This window comes from Papio anubis, chromosome 10, assembly GCF_008728515.1.
Source record: "Papio anubis isolate 15944 chromosome 10, Panubis1.0, whole genome shotgun sequence".
In the NCBI taxonomy this organism is placed as follows: Eukaryota; Metazoa; Chordata; class Mammalia; order Primates; family Cercopithecidae; genus Papio; species Papio anubis.
Genome location: NC_044985.1, coordinates 105,668,578 through 105,692,615, shown reverse-complemented (window position 1 = coordinate 105,692,615; position 24,038 = coordinate 105,668,578).

The window sequence follows — 24,038 nt, the reverse complement described above, 5'->3', positions numbered from 1 at the left end:
AGCCTTAGGAATTAAGCTTCTGGTGAACTCAACATCCAACATGGTCCCTTACACACTCAATTCACTCAATGGATATTATTTTATGTTCTTATCTCAGCCAGAAGTAATCTTTCTATTGAACAAACTCTCAAAACACTTAATGATTTTGCTTGAACATATTCTGTCTGTTAACATTATTTATGTAGATTCCTCTCATTAACTAAACTGTAAGTTTTCTATTACTTAGGATTATGCTTATTTTTTTATTCAGACGTTACTCAGTCTCTGGTAGACACAAGAGATACCCTGACCAGATCCTCCAGATTCCTAGGAAATGATAGCAGTAGGAGTATAAAGACCAAGACATTTTGGCCCCAAATAGAGCATTTTAATGGACGATACTATTTTCAGAGAGCCCTGTGGGTTGGTTGAGAATCTACTGTGCCTGAGTTGCAGTTCAACAACTCCTTCCACCCAATCTTGCTTCCTCCTTCTATCGAACATGTTGTACCACAAACTGCAGTTCAGCATCTGCTTCGGGTGAAGTCAGCATCCAGCACAGTTTCTTGTATACTTGATAGGTAAGTAAATAAAACTCTCATGCTCAGGTTCATCAGTCTGGTTCAAGAGAATTTCTTGGTGGAGTTGGAATGAAAGAGGAATCACCGTAGGTACGGATCTTAGGGTAAGCGGAAATAAAGATCAGATTGAAGAATTACTTGGTGATGATGATGATAATGATAGCAACTCTCACTATGTGATATATACACTTCTATGGCAACACTATTAGACAGGTACTAATATAGTTTGATTATTTGTCCCTGCTTGAATATTGAATTGTAAGCCCAGTGCTAGAGGTGGGGCCTGGTGGATGATGCTTGCATCATGGCGGCAGATTCCTTATGGCTTGGTGCTGTCTTTGCAGTAGTGAGTGAGATCTTGTGAGATCTGCTTGTTTAAGCGTGTGTGGCACCTTCCACCTACTCTCTTGCTTGCTTCTACTTTCACCACATCATTTATCTGCTCCCCTTTTGCTTTCTGCCATAATCGTAAGCTTCCTGAGGGCTCCCTAGAAGCTGAGCAGATTCTAGCACCATACTGCTTATAAAGCCTGCAGAATCATGAATCAACGAAACCTCTTTTTCTTATAAATTACCCGATCTCAGCTATTTTGTTTTAGCAATTCAAGAATGGCCTAACACAGGTAGTATCATTCTCAGTTTAAAAATGAGAAAACTGAAGAACAGAGAGATTCAGAAATGTGCCCCTCACCTAGTGAGTAGCAGAGCCTAGATTTGCATCAAGTCTTTTAACCACTACTTATTTTACTTCTCTACAGTGAATGTTCGATTATGGCAAAGATTTCTGTCTGTTCTGTTAACTACTGCATCCCCCAGAGCTGAAACACTGCCAAGTATATAGTTAGAGCTCAGTAAATATTTATTGAAAGATCTTCTTGGTATTGATTTCTATTTTTATTATACTGTGATATGCTTGCTTAACTTTCCTTTTTTTTAAAAAATTTATTGAGGCTTGCTTTATGACCAGGCATGTGGTTGATCTTAGAATATGTTTCACGAGAAGAATGTATATTCTGTGGTTGTTGGATGAAGTGTTATATAGATGTCGATTAGGTCCAATTGGTCAAGTGTCAAGTTTAAGTCCAGAGTTTCTTTGTTAGTTTTCTACCTCAATGATCTGTCTAATTCTATCAGTGGGGTGTTGAAGTCTCCCATTATTACTGTGTGGTGGCATAAGTCTTTTTGTGTTCCAAAAAGAACTTATTTTATGAATATGAGTTTCCAATGTTTGGTGCATATATATTTAGGATAGTTAAGGCTTCTTGTTTAATTTTACCCTTTATCATTCTGTAATGCCCTTCATTGTCCTTCTTAATTTTTATTGGTTTAAAGTGTGTTTTATCTCATATAAGAATAGTTATTCTTGCTTTTGTTTGTTTTCTGTTTGTATGGCAAATCTTACTCCATCCTTTTATTTTGAGCCTCTGGGTATGGATACATGTGAGTTGGGTCTCTTGAAGATGGCAGATGGTTGGGTCTTATCTTTTTTTAATCCAGTCTGCCACTCTGTGTCTTTTAAATGGGATTTTTAACCCATTTACATTCAAGATTAGCATTAATATGTGTGACTTTGATCCTTTTATTGTGTTGTTAGCTGGTTGTTAGACTTGATTGCATAATTGCTTCATAGTCTTTGTTGATATGTGCTTAAGTGTGCTTTTTGAAAGCAAGGGCTATTCTTTTTAATTCATATTTGGCACTCCCTTAAGGATTTCTTATGAGCATTTGCTTGTCTAAGAATGATTTCATTTCTAATTTGCTTATGAAGCTTAGTTTGGTATAATATCTCAAAACTATACAAATACATGAAAATTAAACAACCTACTCTGAATAACTCTTGAGTGAACATCAAAATTAAGGCAGAAATAAAAAAATTAAAATTAATAAAAATAGGAACACAATTTACCAACGTCTCTAAGATGCAGCCAAAGCAGTAGTAAGAGGAAAGTTTACAGCAGTAAAATGCCTTTTTCAAGAAGTTGTAAAGATTTTTAATTAACAATGTAACTTTTTACCTAAAGGAATTACAGTAAAAAGAAAAAAGCCAACCTCAAAGCTAGCAGAAGAAAAGAAATAAAATTAGAAAATAACTTAATGAAATTGAGATTAAAAAATCCATATTCAAAAAAGTATATGAAATCAACAGTTCTTCAATAAAAATAAATAAGATTGATAGGCCACTAGCTAGATTAACAAAGAAAAAGAATGATAAAATCCAAATAAGCAAAATCAGAATCAACAAAGATTGTATGACAGCTGATTCCAGAGAAATACAAAAGATCCTCAGAGACTACTATGAATAACTCTATGCACACGAATTAGAAAATTTAGGGAAAATGGAAAAATTCCTGAAAGTATACAATCTCCCAAAATTGCATCAGGAAGAGATTGAAATCCTAAGTAGACCAATACCAAGTTCTGAAATTAAATCATAATAAAGAACCTACCAAAAAAAAAAAAAAAAAAAAAAAAAGCCCTGGATCAGATGAATTCACGGTTGAATTCTACCAGATATGCAAAGAAGAACTGATACTAAGCCTACTGAAACTATTCCAAAAAAATCGAGGAGGGGGGGGCTCCTCTGTAATTCATTCTATCTAGCCAGCATCAGCCTGATACCAGAATCTGGCAAAGACACAACAAAAAAATAAATCTTCAGGCCAATATCCCTTATGAACATAGACACAAAAATCCTCATCAAAATATTAGCAAAACAAATCCAACAGCACAACAAAAAGTTAATACAGTGTGATCAAATAGGTTTATTCCTGGACTGCAAGGCTGGCTGCGTATATGCACATCAATAAGTGTGATTCACCACATAAACAGAATTAAAAGCAAACTATATGATCATCTCAATAGATGCAGAAAAAGCTTCTGATAAAATCCAACATCCTTTCATGATAAAAACTCCAACAGACTAGGCGTCAGGCAATGTACTTCATAATAATAAGAGTCGTTTGTAACAAACCGAAATCCAACATCATAATGAGTGGATAAAAGCTTAAACTATTCCCCTTCAGAACTGGAGCAAGACAAGGATGCTCACTCTCAACACTCCTTTTCAACATAGTGATGGAAGTCCTAGCCAGAGCAATCAGGCTAGAGAAAGAAATAAAAGGCATTTAAATAAGAAAAGAAGAAGTCAAACTATCTTCACTGATGATATAATTCTGTACTTAGAAAATCCTGGTGGCTCAGGCCTGTGATCCCAGCACTTTGGGAGGCTGAGGTGGGCGGATCACTTGAGGTTAGAAGTTCAAGACCAGCCTGGCCAACATGGTAAAACCCCATTTCTACTAAAAATACAAAACTTAGGAGTGGTGCCACATGCCTGTAATCCCAGCTACTTGGGAGGCTGAAGCAGGAGAACTGTTTGAACTTAGGAGGTGGAGGTTGCGAAGAGCTGAGATCATGCCACTGTACTTCAGCCTGGGCAACAGAGCGAGACTTCATCTCCAAAAAAAAAGAAAGAAAGAAAAAAAAAAGAAAATCCTAGAAACTGCCTAGAGCCAATAAATAACTTCAGTAAAGCTTCAGGATACAAAATCAATGTACAAAATACAGTAGTGTTTCTATGTACCAACAACATCCTGGCTAAGAGTGAAATCAAGAACACAATCCCACTTACAACAGCCACAAAGAAAATGAAATATCTAGGAATACAACTAACCAAGAAGGTAAAAGAGCTCTACCAGGAGAACTACAAAGCACTGCTGAAAGAAATCAGAGACCACACTAATAAATGGAAAAACATTCCATGCTCATGGATTGGAAGAATCATTATAGTAAAAATGATCATACTGCCCAAAGCAATTTACAGATTCAACGTTATTCATATCAAAAAACAAGGTCATTCTTCATATAACTAGAAAAAAAACTATTCTAAAATTAATATAGAAAGAAAAGAAACCCAAATAGCCAAAGCAATTCCAAGCAAAAAGAAAACAAAGTCAGAGGCATCACACTACCTGTCTTCAAACTATAGTATGAAGCCACAGTAATCAAAGCAGGTTGGTATTTGTACAACAGTTGACACACAGACCAATGGAACAGAATAAAAATCTCAGAAATAAAGCTGCACCTCTACAACCATCTGATCTTCAACAGCACCAACGAAAACAAGACATGGGGAAAGGACTGTCTATTCCATAAATGGTGCTGTGATAACTGGTTAGCCATATGAAGAAAATTGAAGCTGGAATCCTACCTTTCACCATATAAAAAATTAACTTAAAATGGGTCAAATGTAATATCTCAAGCTATAAAAATCCTGAAAGATAACCTTGGAAATACTCTTCTCAACACCAGCCTTGGAAAATGATTTTTGTCTGAGTTCTCAAAAGCAATTGCAACAAAAACAAAAATTGACAAGTGGGATCTAACTAAACTAAAGAGCTTCTGCGAAGCAAAAGAAATAATCAATAAAGCAAACAAGTGACCTACAGAATGTGAGAAAATATTTGCAAACTATGCATCAGACAAAGGTCTAGTATCTAGGATCTATAGAGAACTTAAATTAAGAAGCAAAAACCCAATAATCCCATTAAAAAATAGGCAAAGGATATGAACAAGCACTTCTCAAAAGAAGACATACAAGCAGCCAACAAACATATGAAAACATGCTCACCATCACTAATCATTAGAGAAATGCAAATCAAAACCGCAATGAGATACCATCTCACACCAGTCAGAATGGCTATTATTAAAAAGTTAATAATAATAATAATAATAATAGATGCTGACAAAAGCTGTGGAGATAAAAGAACACTTATACTTCTAAAATATTACACTTACACTTACAAAAGGGACACTTGTAGTATAAATTAGTTCAGCCACTGTGGAAAGCTGTCTGAAGATTTTTCAAGGAACTTAAAACCTTTCAAGGAACTTAAGACCTGTCATTCAATCCAGCAATCTCATTACTGGGTGTATATCCAGAGGAAAATGAATCAATCTATCAAAAAGACACATGTATTTGTATGTTCACAACACTATTCACAATAGCAAAGACATGGAATCAATTCAGATGCCCATCAGTGGTAAAGTGAATAAAGAAAATGTGGTACATACACACCATAAAATACTATGTAGCCACAAAAAAGAATGAAACTATGACCTTTGCAGCAACATGATGGAGTTGGAAGGCATAATCTTAGGCAAATTAACATGGGTACAGAAAACCAAATAGTGCATGTTCTTACTTATAAGTGGGAGCTAAACATTGAGCACACAAGGACATAAATATGGAACAATAGGCACTGCAGACCACTAGAGGGTGAGGGAGTTGGGTTAAAAAACCACCTAAGGAGTATTATACTCACTACCTGGGTAATGGGATTCGTACCTCAAACCTCAGCATTACACAATATTCCCATGAAACAAACCTGAACATGTACCACTTGTATCGAAAACAATAGACGAAATTAAAAAAAAAAAATATATATATACACACACACACATTTATGTAAAAGTGACCATTAATTAAGACTTCCTTGCCAAATTCAGAAGAAAAACTTGCTTTGAGACAGAGGTCATTTCCTTTTTAATAGACAGACCTGTGCTATGTAACAGTGTTTTGTACATTGTAAATACTCTATGGAAGTTTGCTGAATTAAACTAAGTAGAAATAGAACTTTTATCAATTAATGTTATTAATGAGATCAACATTTACACAGCCCAATTTGCACCTGCTAACTTAGTCTTTGCAAATTCAATGTAGTGTCTCTCCTGGACTGCCCACACTTTGGGAGAGTCTCAGAACTGTGCATTGGCATAGAGCCTGTATCTATTAGACCAGCAGTCTACAACCTTTTTGGCACCAGGGACCTGTTCCATGGAAGACAATTTTTCCACAGATGAGAGTAGGGGAGTAGGAGGGGTGCTGGTCCATAGCCCAGGGGTTGGGGACCCCTGTATTAGACACCTCTTAGGAAAATCCCCTGAGGTACAGCAACTTTCCCTTTTCAGGTTATAATTCACAGGACCCAAGGTTTGACACTTAGTGGCTAGGTGTGTACTGAGGGACTCTGAGCAAGATGATGGAACCCAGGGTAGTCACTTGGCTTAAGCTGCAATAATGGCATATTTTGTCCTGTAAATGTAACAGTAGAACAAAGAGACACCGAATATGAGAGTTTTTGAATCCGAGTTAGCTTAAGTATAGAACAATAATTAGAAGGTCTATAAAATCTTACAACTGGTGTCCCTGGGGCCTCCTTGTTTCCTGCCCTAGCTAAAGCTTCATCGTACCTTCACTGTGACATATACCACAATATTCACAATAAATATCCCCTTTATTTGAATCATTAGCATGGGTTTCTGTAACTGGTAACACACAGACCAATGCAAACACCCTTTGGGTTAGGAGTATCCATGCTCATGTAGCTGTGGGACATAGGATAAAGGACCAGATGTTTGCTAGTCGGGTAAACTGCCAGTGCCTGGGTTTAGCGGAGATGCACATAAGACCTTGGGTGGAGAGAAGAAAAAGGTTTGGTTACTTGGGATCTTATTTATAACTTTAGCTGGTCAATTCCAGTTCCTGTGTGTGAAAAGTCAAGAAGAGCAAAGAGTGATAGACCGAAGCATTGTTACTTGTAATTTTGGATTCAGGGAAGAGCCAAGTTTCTTACATTACTGTAGGCTTATTGGGTTTGCTTGATAGAATTTTTAAAGTCCCACCAATTTTTTTGCCTTTTGTTTTCTACTCTAGAAAGATCATGAGAGTGAGGTCTCTCTCATGCCATGCTCACATTCTCAAGAAATATTCATGATTGGATTACTTTCCTAGGCAATATAAATCAAACCTGATGGCAGGGATATGTTGATGGCTTGAAGTAAGTGAAAAATAAATTAGGAAAGGAGGAGGCCTGGAGTAGCAAAGACATAAATTTAAAATTTAAATCTCAAAAGATGAAAAACTTCAAAAAGCCATTTTGAAAACTTGACTTTAGACTCTTTTAAATGAATCAAAATGGGAAGCAAGGGGAATAATTTAGGTGCATATGAATGAATTGGGTTACATATAAGTGCTTACGACTCTTAAGGGAAAAGTCCACATGTTCTAAACAATACCAAAAGGTCCTTTCAAAAGGTTTGATGGCCTCAAAAGAAGTAACTTAGAATGTTCTAAAATATTTAAATAATAAGAATAGATTACTTGCGGCATTTGAAAAGAAAAACTTATATTGATTGTATTCAGTCATCAAACTAGGCAAATCTACTAAAGATGAATTTATTATGTTCATTGGTCTTACTTTTGTTGTATTTTCTACCTTCCTTTTTCCACAAGGCTAAATGCACATAATTCAGAATTTACATGAGCTATGAAACCAATGGGGAAAAAATATCCTTAAGAAGGGGATAGGCTGGCACGGTGGTTCACGCCTACAATCCCAGCACTTTGGGAGGTCAAAGTGGGCAGATCACAAGATCAGGAGTTCGAGACTAGCCTGGCCAATATGGTGAAACCCTATCTCTACTAAAAATACAAAAATTAGCCGGGCGTGGTGGCGCATGCCTGTAATCCCAGCTACTTGGGAGACTGAAGCAGGAAAATCACTTGAACCCAGGAGGCGGAGGTTGCAGTGAGTTGAGATCATGCCACTGCACTCCAGCCTGGGTGACAGAGTGAGACTCTGTCTAAAAAAAAAAAAGAAGGGAATAAGGGGAAGTGGATGGTGGTCAAGCAAGCCTTGACTTTGAGTCTATCTCTTAACCTGAATGATTCTGGGCAAGTCATTTGGCCCCTGCACCTAGTGTTCCCAAGTCAGAACAGTTGACGGAAATGAAGTGAAATCTGTGCTTAAACCAAATATCACAGTGCCCTAGCTCACAATAGATATCTAATTATCTAATATTAGGTATCTAATAATCAGTAAATAGTTCTTCCCTCTAAAACTTGAAACTTAAAGCAAAATTTTAATTTTTGTAAATTTGTCCTAGTTTAGACAGAAACAGCTCCCTTGTGGCAGAGATAACAAGGATGATCTTAAAGTTCTACCCAATTAATAAAAAGGTACATTTCTAGTCTATAGAGGTTTTATTCTACCAAATCTTATTCGAAGTTTCTACATCCAACTGTTTGTACACTCAGTGTATACCTGCTGCTCCTGCTCACCTCCCTTTTCTAGGGGTTGGGGTATGGTGGGGTCAGGTTGTATACTACTACATCAGAATCAAAGGTGAATTGTATTCAGAATACTTTAGATTATGAAGTTTAAATACAGTTTGAATGAGTGCTTTTAAAAAATACTTTAAATATTTGACTATCCAAACTTTATTTATCGCCCCTTTTCATCTTCTCCTCTTCCTCAAACCAGCATAATATGAAGATAAAAGTATCTCTTTTACAGAACTGTAGATCCACATGTCCGTGTCAAATCTTATAGAAATGCATAACCTAAATTGACAGAGGCAAAATCTGGCTCCCAATGCTTGAGCTTCATATTTGGGGCTGGTGTTGCTAGTCAGTGAGTGGAGACAATTTGAATGGAGGTGGGATGGGGAGGAGGATTTGATGTAGTTTGTGTCTTAGTCTGTTCAGGTTGCTATAACAAAATACCATCTTGTGGGTGGATTATAAACAATAGAAATTAATTTCTCACAGTTCTGGAGGTTGGGAAGTCCAAGATCACAACAGTGGTGGATTCAGTGTTGGGTGAGGTTTGTTTCCTGATTCATAGATGGCATCTTTTTGCTATTCCCTCCTGTGGTGGAAAGAGCAAACAAACTCCCTCAGGTGTTCTTTTACAGCGGCACTATTCCCTTTGATGAGGGCTATGCCCTCATGACCTAATCATGCCCCAAACGGCCCCATGTATTAATATCATCACCTTGGGGGTTAGCATTGCAACATATGAATTTTGGGGAGACACAAACATGCATATTTTATTTACATATAAGTATTTTTTTTTCTTCAAAAATCAAGATGGCTAAATACTTAAAATATTGTTTCTGGAAAGTGCTTGTGCTGATGGTAGTGTATTCTTACATGTTTCTCTCCTGTGCTGGGAATATTCCAGCACTCAAAGAGGGGCTTCTCTGTGGGGTCACAACTTCAATATAATGATAAGCCATTTCAGAAACAACTCTTTTTGGCCAGAAATCTTGGTTCAGGAGTTGCTAGAAGGGTTTTCAGGTCTACCCTACCTTATAGATAAAATAATAAAAAGACTTGGTTTTAAACCAGGGAGAATAAAGTTTAAGTACACTTACTTTTTTTTATAAATAATATACATGTTTGCTATATTAACAAATAGGAAATTGAAAAACTGGAAAGAATACCAATTACCAATCAAAGATAGCCACTGATGAAGTGGTCATAAATTTCCTTCCAGGAAGTTTCCCAGGTGTCCCAGTGACAGTGAAATGAGGAACACTGAGCTGTCGGAAGCTCATCCCCTAATCTGACCAGGTAGGAGTGATAGTCTGGAATGGGTGAGGAGGTCACAGGAGGATACCAGGACTGGTCATGGGTTGCAGGGATGTGGCTCATTTCCTTCCACGTTATCGTGGGTCCTGCAGATCTGCCACCTTGGCTCAGGTTGAGGAGTGAGTGCATCTCTTTCACTCTTACCTTATGGCCCTCATCACTTGAGCAGGTGCATCCTGCTTGTCAGCTGGTTCCTGTTTGTTTTGCGCATGGCTGTGGGAGCTTGGCATTCCCCTACGGCTTGCTAGCTCACACGTGCTCTGTATGAGTTCTTGGACAAGTCTGCAGTGAGATGGTGTGTGATGGAGTAGGAAAGAGCATTAGTAGTGCCAACAGTTCAGAAAATGTTTGTCAATCCCTTTCATATAGACTGGCTGACCTGATGTTTCTTCCAGGATATCAGAGATTTCCCAGGCAGCTAGCCATCATGAGAACTGAAGTTTGACAGGACAAGTACCTTACACTGTATGCCAGGGAAGATACTGAACTGGTTCCTTACAATTAGGAAAAAGATAAACCGCTAGAATTTACTGACAGGGCTGTAACTAATTGTGTAGTCTTTTAAGTCGATTAATCATGCCGGGCTGGGAGCACAGGAAGATCTTGAATGAGTGCTTTTCCCGTTAAACCTTTTGCTATGGAGAAATCTGAATATGGGCAGAGAGAAGACAAACAAGAAAACAAATACATTGTAATAAAATTGTGAATGAAAACCTTAGAGCTCTCATATCCTTCTTCCTTAATTCAGAACCCTCTCAAGCATCAAGCTCAGGAATAAAGTATTTGAAAATAAGAATATGCTATGAATAAACAATCTGTACATCTCTTTTCTTCTCCCTGAATTCACGTGCTCAAGAGTTGAGACTCTTTGAGATCACAAAAGAATATTGTGCAAGAATATTGTGACTACTCTGCAAGAATATTGTGACTGGAAATTTCCTGTGAGCCCTTCTAAATAGGCCACAAAAACAAAGGACAGAGCTGTGGGATTACTGAACAGTAAGGGGAATGACCAGATAGAGAGTAACTGAGCTCAAAGCTCAACTGTAAGCTGCAGAAAGACCTTCACTTCCCCAGATTTCATTATTTTTTTGTTTATTTTAATGTGAAGAAGCTCTTTTAGTTTAATTAGATCCCACTTGTCAATTTTTGCTTTTGTTGCTATATCTTTTGGCATTTTTGTCATGAAACCTTTGCCTGTGCCTATATCCTGAATTGTATTGCTTAGATTTTCTTCTAGGGATTTTAAAGTTTTGGGTTTTACAGTTAAGTCTTTAATCTGTCTTGAGTTAATTTTTGTATAAGGTGTAAGGAAGGGGACTGATTGCAATTTTCTACACATGGCTAGCCAGTTCTCCCAGAACCTTTGATTAAATAAAGAATCCTTTCCCCATTGCTTCTTTTTGTCAGGTTTATTAAGACCAGATGGTTGTAGGTGGGTGGTCTTATTTCTGAGTTCTCTATTGTATTCCATTGGTCTATATGTCTGTTTTTGTACTAGTACTGTGCTGTTTTGCTTATTGTGGCCTTGTAGTATAGTTTGAAGTAAGGTAGTGTGATGCCTCCAGCTTTGTTCTTTTGCTTAGAATTGTCATGGCTATTTGGGTTCTTTTTTGGTTCCACATGAATTTTAAAAGTTTATTCTAATTCTGTGAAGAATGCCAATGGTAGTTTATTGAGAATAGTACTGAATCTGTAAATTACTTTGGGTAATATAGCCATTTTCATGATATTGATTCTTCCTGTGCATGAGAATGAAGTATTTTCCCATTTGTTTTTGTCCTCTCTGATTTCTTTGAGCAGGCGTTTGCAGTTCTCCTTGAAGAGGTCCTTCACTTGCCTTGGAATGCTCCTGTAGGAGGTGTCTAGAGACCCCTGTTGGAAGGTCTCACCCAGTCAGGAGGAATGGGATCAGGGACCCTCTTAAAGAAGCAGTCTGGCTGCCCCTTGGCAGAGCAGGTACACTGTGCTGACCACCTGATCTCTCCAGAGCTAGCAGGCAGGAAAGACTTAAGTCGACTAAAGTGCAGAGATAGTGGCTGCGCCTCCTCCTGGGGACTCCATCCCAGGCAGAGATCGGAGTACTGTCCCTATAACCTTGACTGGAGTTGCTGAAATTCCCACAGGTAGGCCCTGCCCAGTGAAGAGGGATGGATTGGGGTCCTCTTAAAGAAGGAGACTGTCAACGATCAGGCTCAGTCACTGTGCTCTGTTGTGGGGAATTCTTCCTGGTCCCTGCTGCTGGCAGGCTAGAGCGCTGACTCAAATCGTAGATATGGTGGCTGACCTTCCCACCGGGAACTTGGTCCATGTTGGGCTGTCTCCAGCCTGCTGCGGCTGCTCAGCTGGAATTCCAAGCTGGTGCATCTTAACTTGTGAGATTCCATGGGAGTGGGGCCCACAGAATGATGCCACTTGGCTTCCTGGATTCAGCCCTCTTCCTAGGGGAATGCCCAGGATCTCCTGCTTTTCCAGAACTCCCAGGGCTGGAGTATACAAGACTCCTGGGTTTCCCTGCGTGCCCAAGTAAGCAAGTGGCTCTTCTGCTGAGATGCCATACATGTCTGTGCTTTGGACCCAAGGCCTTGGTGGTGTGGGTTCACAAGAGAAAGTCCATATCCACAGGTTGCAAAAATTCATAGAAAAAGTGGGTTTCCCAGGCAGGGTCACCCCATCACTCACTGCCTCCTTTGTCTGGGGGTGGGGGCACCCTGGCTCTGCACCATTCCAAGGTGGGCTATAACCCTGTTTTTCCTTGCTCTCCGTGGGTTGAGCCCTCTGCCTAGTCAGTCCCAGTGTGAGAACCCGAATATTTCCATGCAGAATACACTCATTGTTTTGTGAGAGCCGCAGACCGCAGCTGCTTCTCATAGGCTGTCTTGGCCCCTGCCCCCAACAGAATTTTATTCTTTCATAGTTCTAGAGCCCAGAAGTCCAAAATCAAGGTGGCAGCAGTACCATACGCCCTCTGGTAATGCTAGTGAGGCCATCGTTCCTTGCCTCTTTCAATTTCTGGTGGCCCACAGCATTCCTTGGCTTATGGCATAATAATTCCAGTGTCTGCCTCTGTTGTCATAAGGCCTTCTGCCCAGTGCATCTCTCTGTGTCTTCACATGACCTTCTTATAATGACATGAGTCTTTGATTTTAGAATCTACCCTAATCTAGTATGACCTCATTTTAATTTCTCATTACATCTAAAAGACTATTTTCAAATAATGTCACATACTGGGTGACTTGAATTTGGGGACTACACTATTAAACCCAGTACAATTAATAAACCCCAATTCATTCTAACACCCTGTTTTACCTGTATTGCTTCCACACCCCTTTGCTGATCTTCCTGCCTATGGTCTTATATTCTCTACCATATATTTGTTTTTCATACAGAAACTACAAAGCTTTTTCTGAAATAAAAATCAGATCATGTTGCTCCCTGTTTAAAACACATCAACTGTCTTCCTATAAGATTCAGAATAAAGTCCAAGCTCTTTAACGGAGGCTAAAATTTCTCTAAAATGTGTATTCTCAGATCTTGTTCTGGCCACCCTGGCTCTATGCTTCTGTCATACTGAAATGTTGAGCAATTTGTCCAGTTGCTCAAGTGGTTTACTTTCTTTCTTAACTTTAAGTCTTCCCACATGCTATGTCTTCTATAAGTGATTCTAGACCATTTCACACAGTTCCATTCCACAGAACTGAATCCTAATGAGCTTCCACATCTCAGATTAGATATTTCTTCTGCTGGGAAGCTTTCCCTGATCCTCAGACTCTGCTCTAACTTGGTTAATCCATGGTCTTCAATAGTTCCTGAATTGTAGCACATTTCCCCTTAATATAATGCAATTGCTGTTTTATATATCCTAATTCCCCACTCATCTCTAATGGTTGTGATGCCAGGAACCATGGTGGCTATGTTTTCAATGCATCATCAGCGCCTACTGCAATGCCTGGTGCACAGAAGGCACTGATAAATATTTGTGGAATAAATGAGTTAAGAACATCAAATGCTATTACATCAAAGGAACAGAATGTTAAATTTTCTTCACAGTGATATTCTTAATAAATACTTCAGATATTTCTTCTTCCTAAAAATAACTTTAAATACAAAAATATAATAGTCATAATCTTTTTAAAACAAAGGTGGAGTGAAGATTTAAGTTACATTTTATACTTCTCGTCATAGGTTTATAAATTTAAAGAGCTGCTATAGTTTTTAATTTTCAGGGTGTGTGATAATATTTCAGAACATGAAGAGGATAATCTTGATATTGTTCTTTTCTCCATGTCCAGGGGGGGAATAGTGACCTTATACACTGAAGTTGATATTGCTATCATTTGCTATAACAATATTAATTGGATGAATGTGTATTGAGTAGATATTTGGTTGCAGACCCATGACTAGGCAAAATGTATGATAAATGGTCAAGTGGGAGAGTTGTCATCAAAGGAAATTGGACTTTTCTTGAATGTCTAAATCTTGTCAGCTCCAACTTGGCAAAGAACCTCATGTACTTTTAACTCTTACCTCTTCCTTTTTCTTTCTTTATCTTGAAAACATTTGCCCCCATATTTGTAGCTCCATGTGAGAGGTTTGCTACTACAGCATTTGATTACCCAAGTCAAATCAAATATGCCTGGATATAAAATGGAAATGGGCTGTGTGCACTAAATTAACCTCTGGCTTCCTGCTTTCTCTTTTAAAATTCAGGGGTTTTAACAATAAATATGAAGTCCATAGAACTAGAAAATTTCAAGTTGGGGCAAATCAGTTGATACGCTTTTCTCATGCAAGGCACCCTCTATATAATCTGTAAACTTTACCAACCTATAAATGTTTTACAACCGAGTAAAATGTCAACTTGAAGAAATATGACAAAACACAAAAATTAGATAAGTCATTCACTGTTTTATGAGCTACAATATTTCAAAAATAGTTTCTTTGTGAATTCTTTCCTGTATCTCTGATATTTTTGTGATATAAAGGGAATAATCTAGGTGACATCAATAAAAATGGTGGAGTAGGGAACTTCAAAGCACTGACTCTCCACAAAAAGAGCAAATAATTTGGCAACAACAACAAAAACAACAAAAAAACACACTCTGTCAAAATCAGCTTTATCACAACTCTGGAAGCCAGCTAAAGATTTATAGTAATCAGAAAAACATTTAATCAAGAAAAAGTAATTGAATCTCAGAAGAACTTTGTAGAGTTCTAACTTGCCTTGGCCCTCTCCTCTTTCCCCAGTTTGAGAAGTCTTGAAGACAGCAGCCCACATTTCTGCTGTGGTTTTCTTGTGATGATTGAAGCAGAGCAGACCTGTTACCAAAGAACTGTGGTTGTAGTTGGGCCCCTAAATGTTGGCCTTAAAGGGCTTGCCTTATGTGACCAGGGAGAGATGGCTACATAGGGAACATTTCTAAGAAATATTTAAAAGCAACTGTACTAGCCATTGGCACTTGAGGCAAGGAATAACAATTGGGGTAAATAATAGATACACTGAAAAGCAGGGGAGTGGTAAATTTTGTAAACTTCCAGGAGAGTTTGAAAGTGTGCTTTTCACACACATATGGTTTATATGCAAAGACTAGAGGGGTTGGGGTTGGGGAGGAGGTTCTAGATATATAAAAAAATATAGGTCAAACCACGAACTCAACACCAAGCTAGACAGATAGAGCCACCAGTGCACACATGACAAAGAATACAAACTTGACAAAATTAGCTTAGAAGACAAACAGCAGCCACAACAAGCACCAACAATAAACCCTGGGGTGTGGGAGAATATGATTTCTAGAGTTGTTATGCTATGTACTCAAAGTGTTCAAAAGTTAGGAGGCATTCAAAGAAACAAGAAAGTATGGCCCATACACTAGAAAAATAGAAAGTAAAAACTCTCCCCGAGGAAACTTAAGACACTGTACTTAAAACACAAAGATTTTAAAACAAGTATTTCAAAAAGCTAAAGAAAACCATGTGAAAGGAGTCAAAGGAAAGCATGAGAATGGTATTTCACCCAATAGATAATATAAATAAAGTGATGGAAATTACAAAAAGGAACCAAATGGAAATTCTGGAGGTGAAAAGTACAATAACCAAAATAAAAAAATCCAGTAGAGGATTTCAATAGCAGATTTGAGTAGGTAGAAGAAAGAAACAGCAAACTTGAGCAAAGATTAACAAATCTGAGGAAAGGTAAGAAAAAGAATAAACACAACAAAAAAAGAACAGACTCTAGAAGACCTGTGGGACACTGTCAAGTATAGACTGACATAGGCATAATGTCAGTCCCATAAGAAGATAAGAAGGAAAAAGGGATGGAAATAATATTTTAAAAAGTAATGACCGAGAACTTTCACAATTTTTTGAAAGATTTAAATCTACACATCAAGGAGCTCATATATATATGAGCTTATATATAATAGGAGCTTATATACAATATAAACTCAAAGAGATCCAAACTGATCTCAGTGTGGATCTATTTGATTATGATTATTATAATCAAATAGTCAAATATCAGAGACAAAAAGAGACCATTGAAAGCAGAAAAAGAGCAGTTACTCTGTACAATAAAATTGAGAGCTAATTTTTTAAATCAGAAACCATGGAAGCCAGAAGGCACCTGGAATGACATATTCAAAGGGTTGAAAACAAAACAATACAAAACAAAACTTTCAAGCAACAATACTATATCCAGCAAAATTATCCCTCAAAAATGGAGGAGAAAGTAAGACTTTTATAATGAATAAAAACAGATACTTTGCTTCTAGTAGAGATGCCTTATAAGAAATGCTAAAGGGAATCCTTTAGGTTAAAATGATAGGGCAATAGGGGTGATTTAATATGCATAAAGAAATAAAGGACACCAATAAATGTAATTACAGAAGTAAATGTAAAATCAGTATTCATGTGCTTCTGGTTAGTAACTTCTTTTCCCCCCATATGATTTCTTAAAAACAACTACATAAAGTAATAATTACAAATTTATGTTGTTGGGAATATGTTTATAAAGATGTAATTTGTGATAACAGCAACATAAAAGGTGAGAGATAGAGCTATATAGGAGCAAAAGTTTCATATACATTTGAAATTCGGTTGATATTAATTCAAACTAGATTATTATAAATAAATATGTTAACTGAAATTCCCAGAGCAACTACTAAGAAAACAGCTAAAAATTATAGACAATAAAAATATGGAAAAAATGGTATGCTATGAAACATTTATCTATTACAAAAGAAGGCAGTAATGGAGGAATTCAGGGAAGTAAAATATAAGACATATAAATAACACATGGCAAAACAGAAGTAGTCCTTTTTATCAGTAATTGCATTGCATGTAAATAAACTCTACAATTAAAAGGCAGATAATGGGAGATGAGGTAAAAAATGATCCAACTATATGCTGTTTACAAGAGACTTGCTTTAGGTCCAAAGAAACAAATAAGTTGAAAATGAAAGGATAAAAACAGTTATACTATGCAAACAGAGTTGGAGTGGCCATGATTATATCAGATGAAATTGATTTTTAAAACAAACATTTGTTACAACAGACAAAGAAGAATGTTATGTAGTAATAAGAGGTCAGCCTGGGCATGGTGGCTCATGCCTGTAATCCCAGCACTTTGGGAGGCTGAGGTGAGTGGATCACAAGGTCAGGAGTTCAAGACCAGCCTGGCCAATATGATGAAATCCCATCTCTACTAAAAATACAAAAAAAAATTTAACTGGGTGTGGTGGCAGGCACCTGTATTCCTAGCTACTCAGGAGGCTGAGGCAGGAGAATCACTTGAACCTGGGAAGCAGAAGATGCAGTGAACCAAGATCGTGCCACTGTACTCCAGCCTGGGTAACAGGGCAAGACTCTGTCTCAAAAAAAAAAAAAAAAAAAAAGGAAATCCATAATTATATGAGATAATAATTATTTGTGACTAATAACAGAATTCTTAAAATATCTAAAGCAAAAACTGGCAGGATTCATGCGACAAATAGACAGTACACTCATAATAGATGGAAACTTTAATACCCCACTTTTAAGAATAAATAGAACAACTAGACAAAAGATTAATAGTGAAATAGAAGACTTGAACATTATGAACCCATCTGCCCTGACAGACATATTTAAAGCACTCTACCCAGTAATAGAATACACATTGTTTGCAAATGCAAATGGAATATTCTCCAAGAAAAACTATATTTATGCTACAAGACAATTATAAATAAATTTCAAATGACTGAAATCACACAAAGTATCTTCTATAACCACATGGGATAAAATTAAAAATCAAAAACAGAATGAAATTTGGAAAATTTGCAAATATTTGAGCATTAAACAACATACTCTTTAACAACCAATTGGTCAAAAAAGAACCTGCAGGAAAATTAGAAAATAACCCAAGATAAGTAAAAGCAAAAGCATAACATAGAAAATTGCACAAGCAGTGCTTAGTAAGAAATTTACAGCTGTAAATGCCTAGATTAAGAAAAGAGAAAAGATCTCAAATCAATAAGCTATCTTTTTACTTTAAAAAACTGTAAAAAGAAAAGCAAACTAAACCTAAAGCAAACAGAAGGAAGGAAATAATAAATATTAGAGAAAAGGATAAATAAAATATTGAATATATAAACAATAGAGTCAACAAAAATTAAAAATTGGCTATGTAAAAAGATCAACAAAATTGACAAAATCTTTAGATAGAATGACCAAAAAAAAAAAAGTAAAAGAGAGAGAGAAGATTCAAATAAATTCATAAAAAATGAATCTGGAAGTATTATTACCGAACTTACAGACATACAAAGGACTATAAGATAATGCTTTGAACAGTTCCATGACAATGAATTAGAAACTCTAGAGAAATGAACAAATTCTTAGAAACATGCAAACTACAAAAATTGACTCAGGAAGAAATTTAAAAATCTGCATAGATCTAAAACAAGTAAAGAGATCGAAACACTAATTTAAAAACTTCTAACAAAGAAAAGCCCAGAACCAGATGGTTTCATTGATAAAGTCTATCAAATGTTTAAAGAAGAATTATCAGCAATTCTTCTCAAACTCTTTTTTGAAAACTGAGGAAGAGGTCTGGCGTGGTGGCTCATGCCTGTAATCCCAGCACTTTGGGAGGCCGAGGTGGGCAGATTACAAGGTCAGGAGATGGAGACCATCCTGGCTGACATGGTGAAACCCCGTCTCTACTAAAAATACAAACATTTAGCTGGGTATGGTGGCACACGCTGGTAGTCCCAGCTACTCGGAAGGCTGAGGCAGGAGAATTGCTTGAACCCAGGAGGTGGAGCTTGCAGTGAGCTGAGATTGCACCACTGTACTACAGCCTGGGTGACAGAGCAAGACTCTGTTTCAAGAAAAAAACAAAAACAAACAAACAAACAAAAGCCCACACGCAAAAATACAAAAGAAAACAAAAAACAAACCTGAGGAAGAGAGTACACTTCTTAACTAATTCTATGTGGCCAGTGTTACCCTGATGTCAAAGCCAGAAAAAGATTTCATAAGGAAAGAAAATTGTAGGCTAGTATCCCTCATGAACAAGATGCAAAAAATCTTCAACAAAATCTTAGCAAATTGAATTTAGCAACATATTGAAAATATTATACACTATGCCTGTGATTATGTATCTCAGGAATCTAAGAATGGTTTGACATAGAAAAATTAATTAATGTAATAGAAGAAAGGATTTTTAAAAAGCACATTAAAATTTCATTCCAAGCAGAAAAAGCATTTGACAAAATCCAACAACCTTCTATGATAAGATTACTCAACAAACTTGGAATAGAAGAGAATTTCTTTAATCTGATAAAAGACATATCTGAAAAACCCACAGCTAACCTCATACTTAACAGTGAAAGACTGAAATCTTTCCCTTTAAGATCAGAATCAAGATGAGGATGTTCAGTCTCACCAACTCTGTTCCACATTGCATTGAAAGTTATGGCCAGGGCAGTTAGGCAAGAAAAAGAAATAAAATATATCCACATAGAAAAAGAAGTAAAAGTATCTCTATTGGCAACTGACATAATCTAATAGATAGAAAATCCTAAGAATCTATGAAAAAACCTTATTTGATCTAATAAACAAAGTCACTAAATTTGCAGGGTACTGCAAGTCTAACATACAAAAATCAGTTGTATTTCTATGAACTATCAATGAATTATCCTACAAAAAAAATCAGGAAAATAATTTCATTTACAATAGCATCAAAATGAATAAACTACTTGGAATTAAATTTAACCAAGGAAGTGCAAGACTTACGTTCTGAAAATGAAAATAAAAAAGGAAAGAAATAAAAGGAAACCTAAATAAATAAATAAAAAGATATGCTGTGTCCATGGATTGGGAAATTTTGTTAAGATGGCAATATTACCCAAAGATTATGTACAAATTTGATGCAATCTCTGCCAAAACCCCAACTGCCTTTTCTGTATAAATGGAAAAGCTGATTCTAAAATTCATATTACATTTTAAGGAACTCTGAGTAGCCAAACAATCTTGAAAAAGAAGAATAAATTTGGAAGACTTATACTTACTGAATTCAAAACTTATTACAAATGTACAGTAATCAAAACAATGTGGAACTGATATATAAGGGTAGACATATAGACCAATGAAGTGAAATTGAGAGTTCAGGAATAAACCTGTACATCTATGGTAAAATCATTTTGGACAAGAGCATACCAAGACCATTCAGTGTGGAAAGAATGATCTCTTCAACAAACTGTGCTGGGACGACTGAATAACCACATGCAAAAGAGTGACACTAGACCCTTACCTCATACCACATACAAAATTTTTTTCAAAATGAATCAAAGATCTAAATGTCAAAGTATGAAACTCTTAGAAAAAAAGCATAGATGTAAATGTTTATGACTTTGAATTTGGTTATTATTTCTTACATATATAACAAGCAACAAAATAAAAAATAGATAAATAGGACTTCATCAAAATTTAATGCATCAAAGGACATTGTCAAGAAAGTAAAAAGCCAGACCACAGGGCGGGGAGAAAATATTTGCAAACTATAAATCTGTTGAGACTTGTATATAGAACATATAAAGCACTTGAATAACTGAACAATAAAAATACCAAAAAAACTCAATTAAAAAATAGGTAAGGGACTTTAATAGATCGGTCTTCCAAGAGGATATACAAATGGCCAATAATCACATAAAATTATGCTGAACATCACTAGTCACTAGGGAAATGTAAATCAAAACCACAATGAGATACTACTTCATAGCCACTAGGAAGGCTACAATAATAATGATTTTGAACAAGGAAAAATAGCAAATTTTGATAAGGATGCAGTGAAACTGAAGCCTTCATACATGGTTGACAGGAATGTATAATGGAGCTGCCACTGTGGAAAGCAGTTTGGTGGTTCTTCAAATATTAAACGGTAATTCTGCTCTTAGATATACACTAAAGAGAACTGAAAACAGGTGTTCAAACAAAAGCTTGTGCAGAATGTTCATATTCATAGCAACATTATTCATAGTACCTAAAAAGTGGAAACCACCCAAAGATTATCAGATGAAGAATAAACAAACGAGCTACATCCATACAATGGAATATTATTGTCAAAAAATAAAGTATTGATACATGCTACAATATAGATAGATCTTGAAAACAAAAGGAAAGAAGAAAGACACAAAAAGCCACATATTGTGTGATTCTATTTATGAGGAATGACTACTTAATGAGTACAGAGTTTCTTTTTGGGGTGATGAAAATATTCTGAAATTAGGTAGTGGTGATAGTTGTGCAATGTTGTGAATGTACTGGAAGATACTGAATTGTACATTTTAAATGGTTAAAATAGTGAATTTTATGCAATATAAATTTTTACCTCAATTAAAAAAAATCAGGAACCCATTTAAAAGGAAATGTTTCAAAATAACAATAATAAAATAGTGGTTTAAAAATGACCTAAAGTCACCTCGAGTCTTTCTTCTTGAGTAATAGTATTCAACCAAAACTCTTTATTTTTCCTTAGTAATGCAGCCTTTGCAGTAGATGCATGCATCGTGTTACTGTAATTAACACAATTTCCTTGTGAAATTACCATTTGCGAAACTACAGATATGTTTTCAGTTGTCTTGCATTCCTTCCAGATAGCACACCATCATCATGTATCACGCCAGGAACTGCAATAATGTAATCAATATTATAATTAAATGGTCCCCCTGTAAGCATATATTTATATACTGCGGTGTTGACAACTGGCTTTAAAAGAGCCTAGAGTTTAATAGTTTTGCGCATCATTTACAGTTCCCTGTACTACTGACATGATTGATTAGCACTACAATTAGAAATTATGTCCTCTGCAGAATCCATCTTGTATTGGGAGAATTGATTATATTTCCCTGGGGAGGTCGGGTCTCATAATGCAAATGTTAATTAATTTTTTGTATTAAAAGCTAAATACAAAGATTGAATCACTTTTATTAGGAACTTCTTTTAATGAATTCACTGTCCTTTGAACCCAGTTTATCTTTTAGCATATGCATTCTATTAAAGAATAAAAACAATTGATTGGGGAATCATCTACGTGCAGTCTCCCAACTAAATTGCATAGGTATGTGGCAATGGCCTCTCAGTGGCTATTACATTTAATCTCAGGCTGTTAGCATGTTTCCTTCCCTTCATTTTTCTCTTTTCTCTCACGTTTTCCTTGAAAAATAATTCAAAAAATAAGCCTGAAAATTAAATAGCATCATTTTATCTTTCAATGTAAGGATTTAGAGGGGAGTGAGAATATATAAGCTATTCATTTCAAATACATTGTACTAGGAAAGCATCATGTCAGAAATCTTTACGGTGATGTACATGGTAGAACAGCCTGTAAGTAAACTAAAGAACCATTAGGATATATTTCATAGGTTTTCCAGGTAATGAAACTTCATGACTGTAATGGAAACCACCTTGTATGCATTTTCATAGACATGTTGCTGGAAATTTAAATTAAAATGTAAGCGATGATGGTTTGCAGTTGACTAATGTTTGTAATGGCCTGGTCTATCTGCAAGGCTTGTAGAGATTTCAAACTCTATTATGATCTAACATATCTGCATTAAAAACTTTTTCTTGACTAATTTGATGAAGCATACTTTGGTTACCATATCATTTAAGACCAGAATTCTGGGACCAAAGGCATCTTATGCACTTCTCCCCAGCATGGGATCATTGTGATGGTTTGTTTTCTTAATGTTGTTCCTGTCTTCCTTCAAAAAGTTATAGTAAGCCTGCAATTAATTTGAAAAATCTCATTAGGTATCAAGTAAGAAAACTGTTAAATGTGCATCACTGCAGAAAGCATGCCACACTTTGAAATCTACATTACTTGGAGTATTTCACTTCAGAGTCCAGTGCTAACTGGAGTTTGCAACAAGCAGAGCATTAGATATTTCAACAAGGGGCTATCTCTCATTTCTGAAGATATGTGGTCTTTGGCTTGTTTTTGTGCATGGATGGCAATAAACAATTTGGAAACTCAATTTGGGGTTAATTATCTCAAGGCAATTTTCCTGGGCTGTATTATTGATGGCTTACAGAGCTACTTCTCTCATATCTCCATGCCAGGGCCTAGCTGAAGCAAAATGGCAACTTGGGTGGGTTGTCCTTAGTGTTACTCTCTCTATCCACATGCTCCTCTCTTTTGCCATCTGCTCTGACTTCTTGTCTTGGTGCCTAATATCTCCTGTTCATTTCTGACTCTCCAATATAATGCCCTACTCAGACACATTTCATCCAAAGAGCAGGAAATCTGCACCATCTAGCCTCATCCCTAATCTTACAATGCCCAAAGAAGGGGAAAAAAGTCTTAGCTTTCCAAAACGTGATACTATGTGAAATCTGCCTCATAAATTCTGAAATACAAAGCAGGGTTTTATTTACTTTCCATAGTAAAAATTGCATATTTTCAACAACAATGGAAAAAACCAGTAATTTTAAAAGACATTCACTCATGTCTTTAAAAATCACTGAAAACATTTTCAGTTTTCTCTGGTTTTCTTGCTCTAAGGAAATAA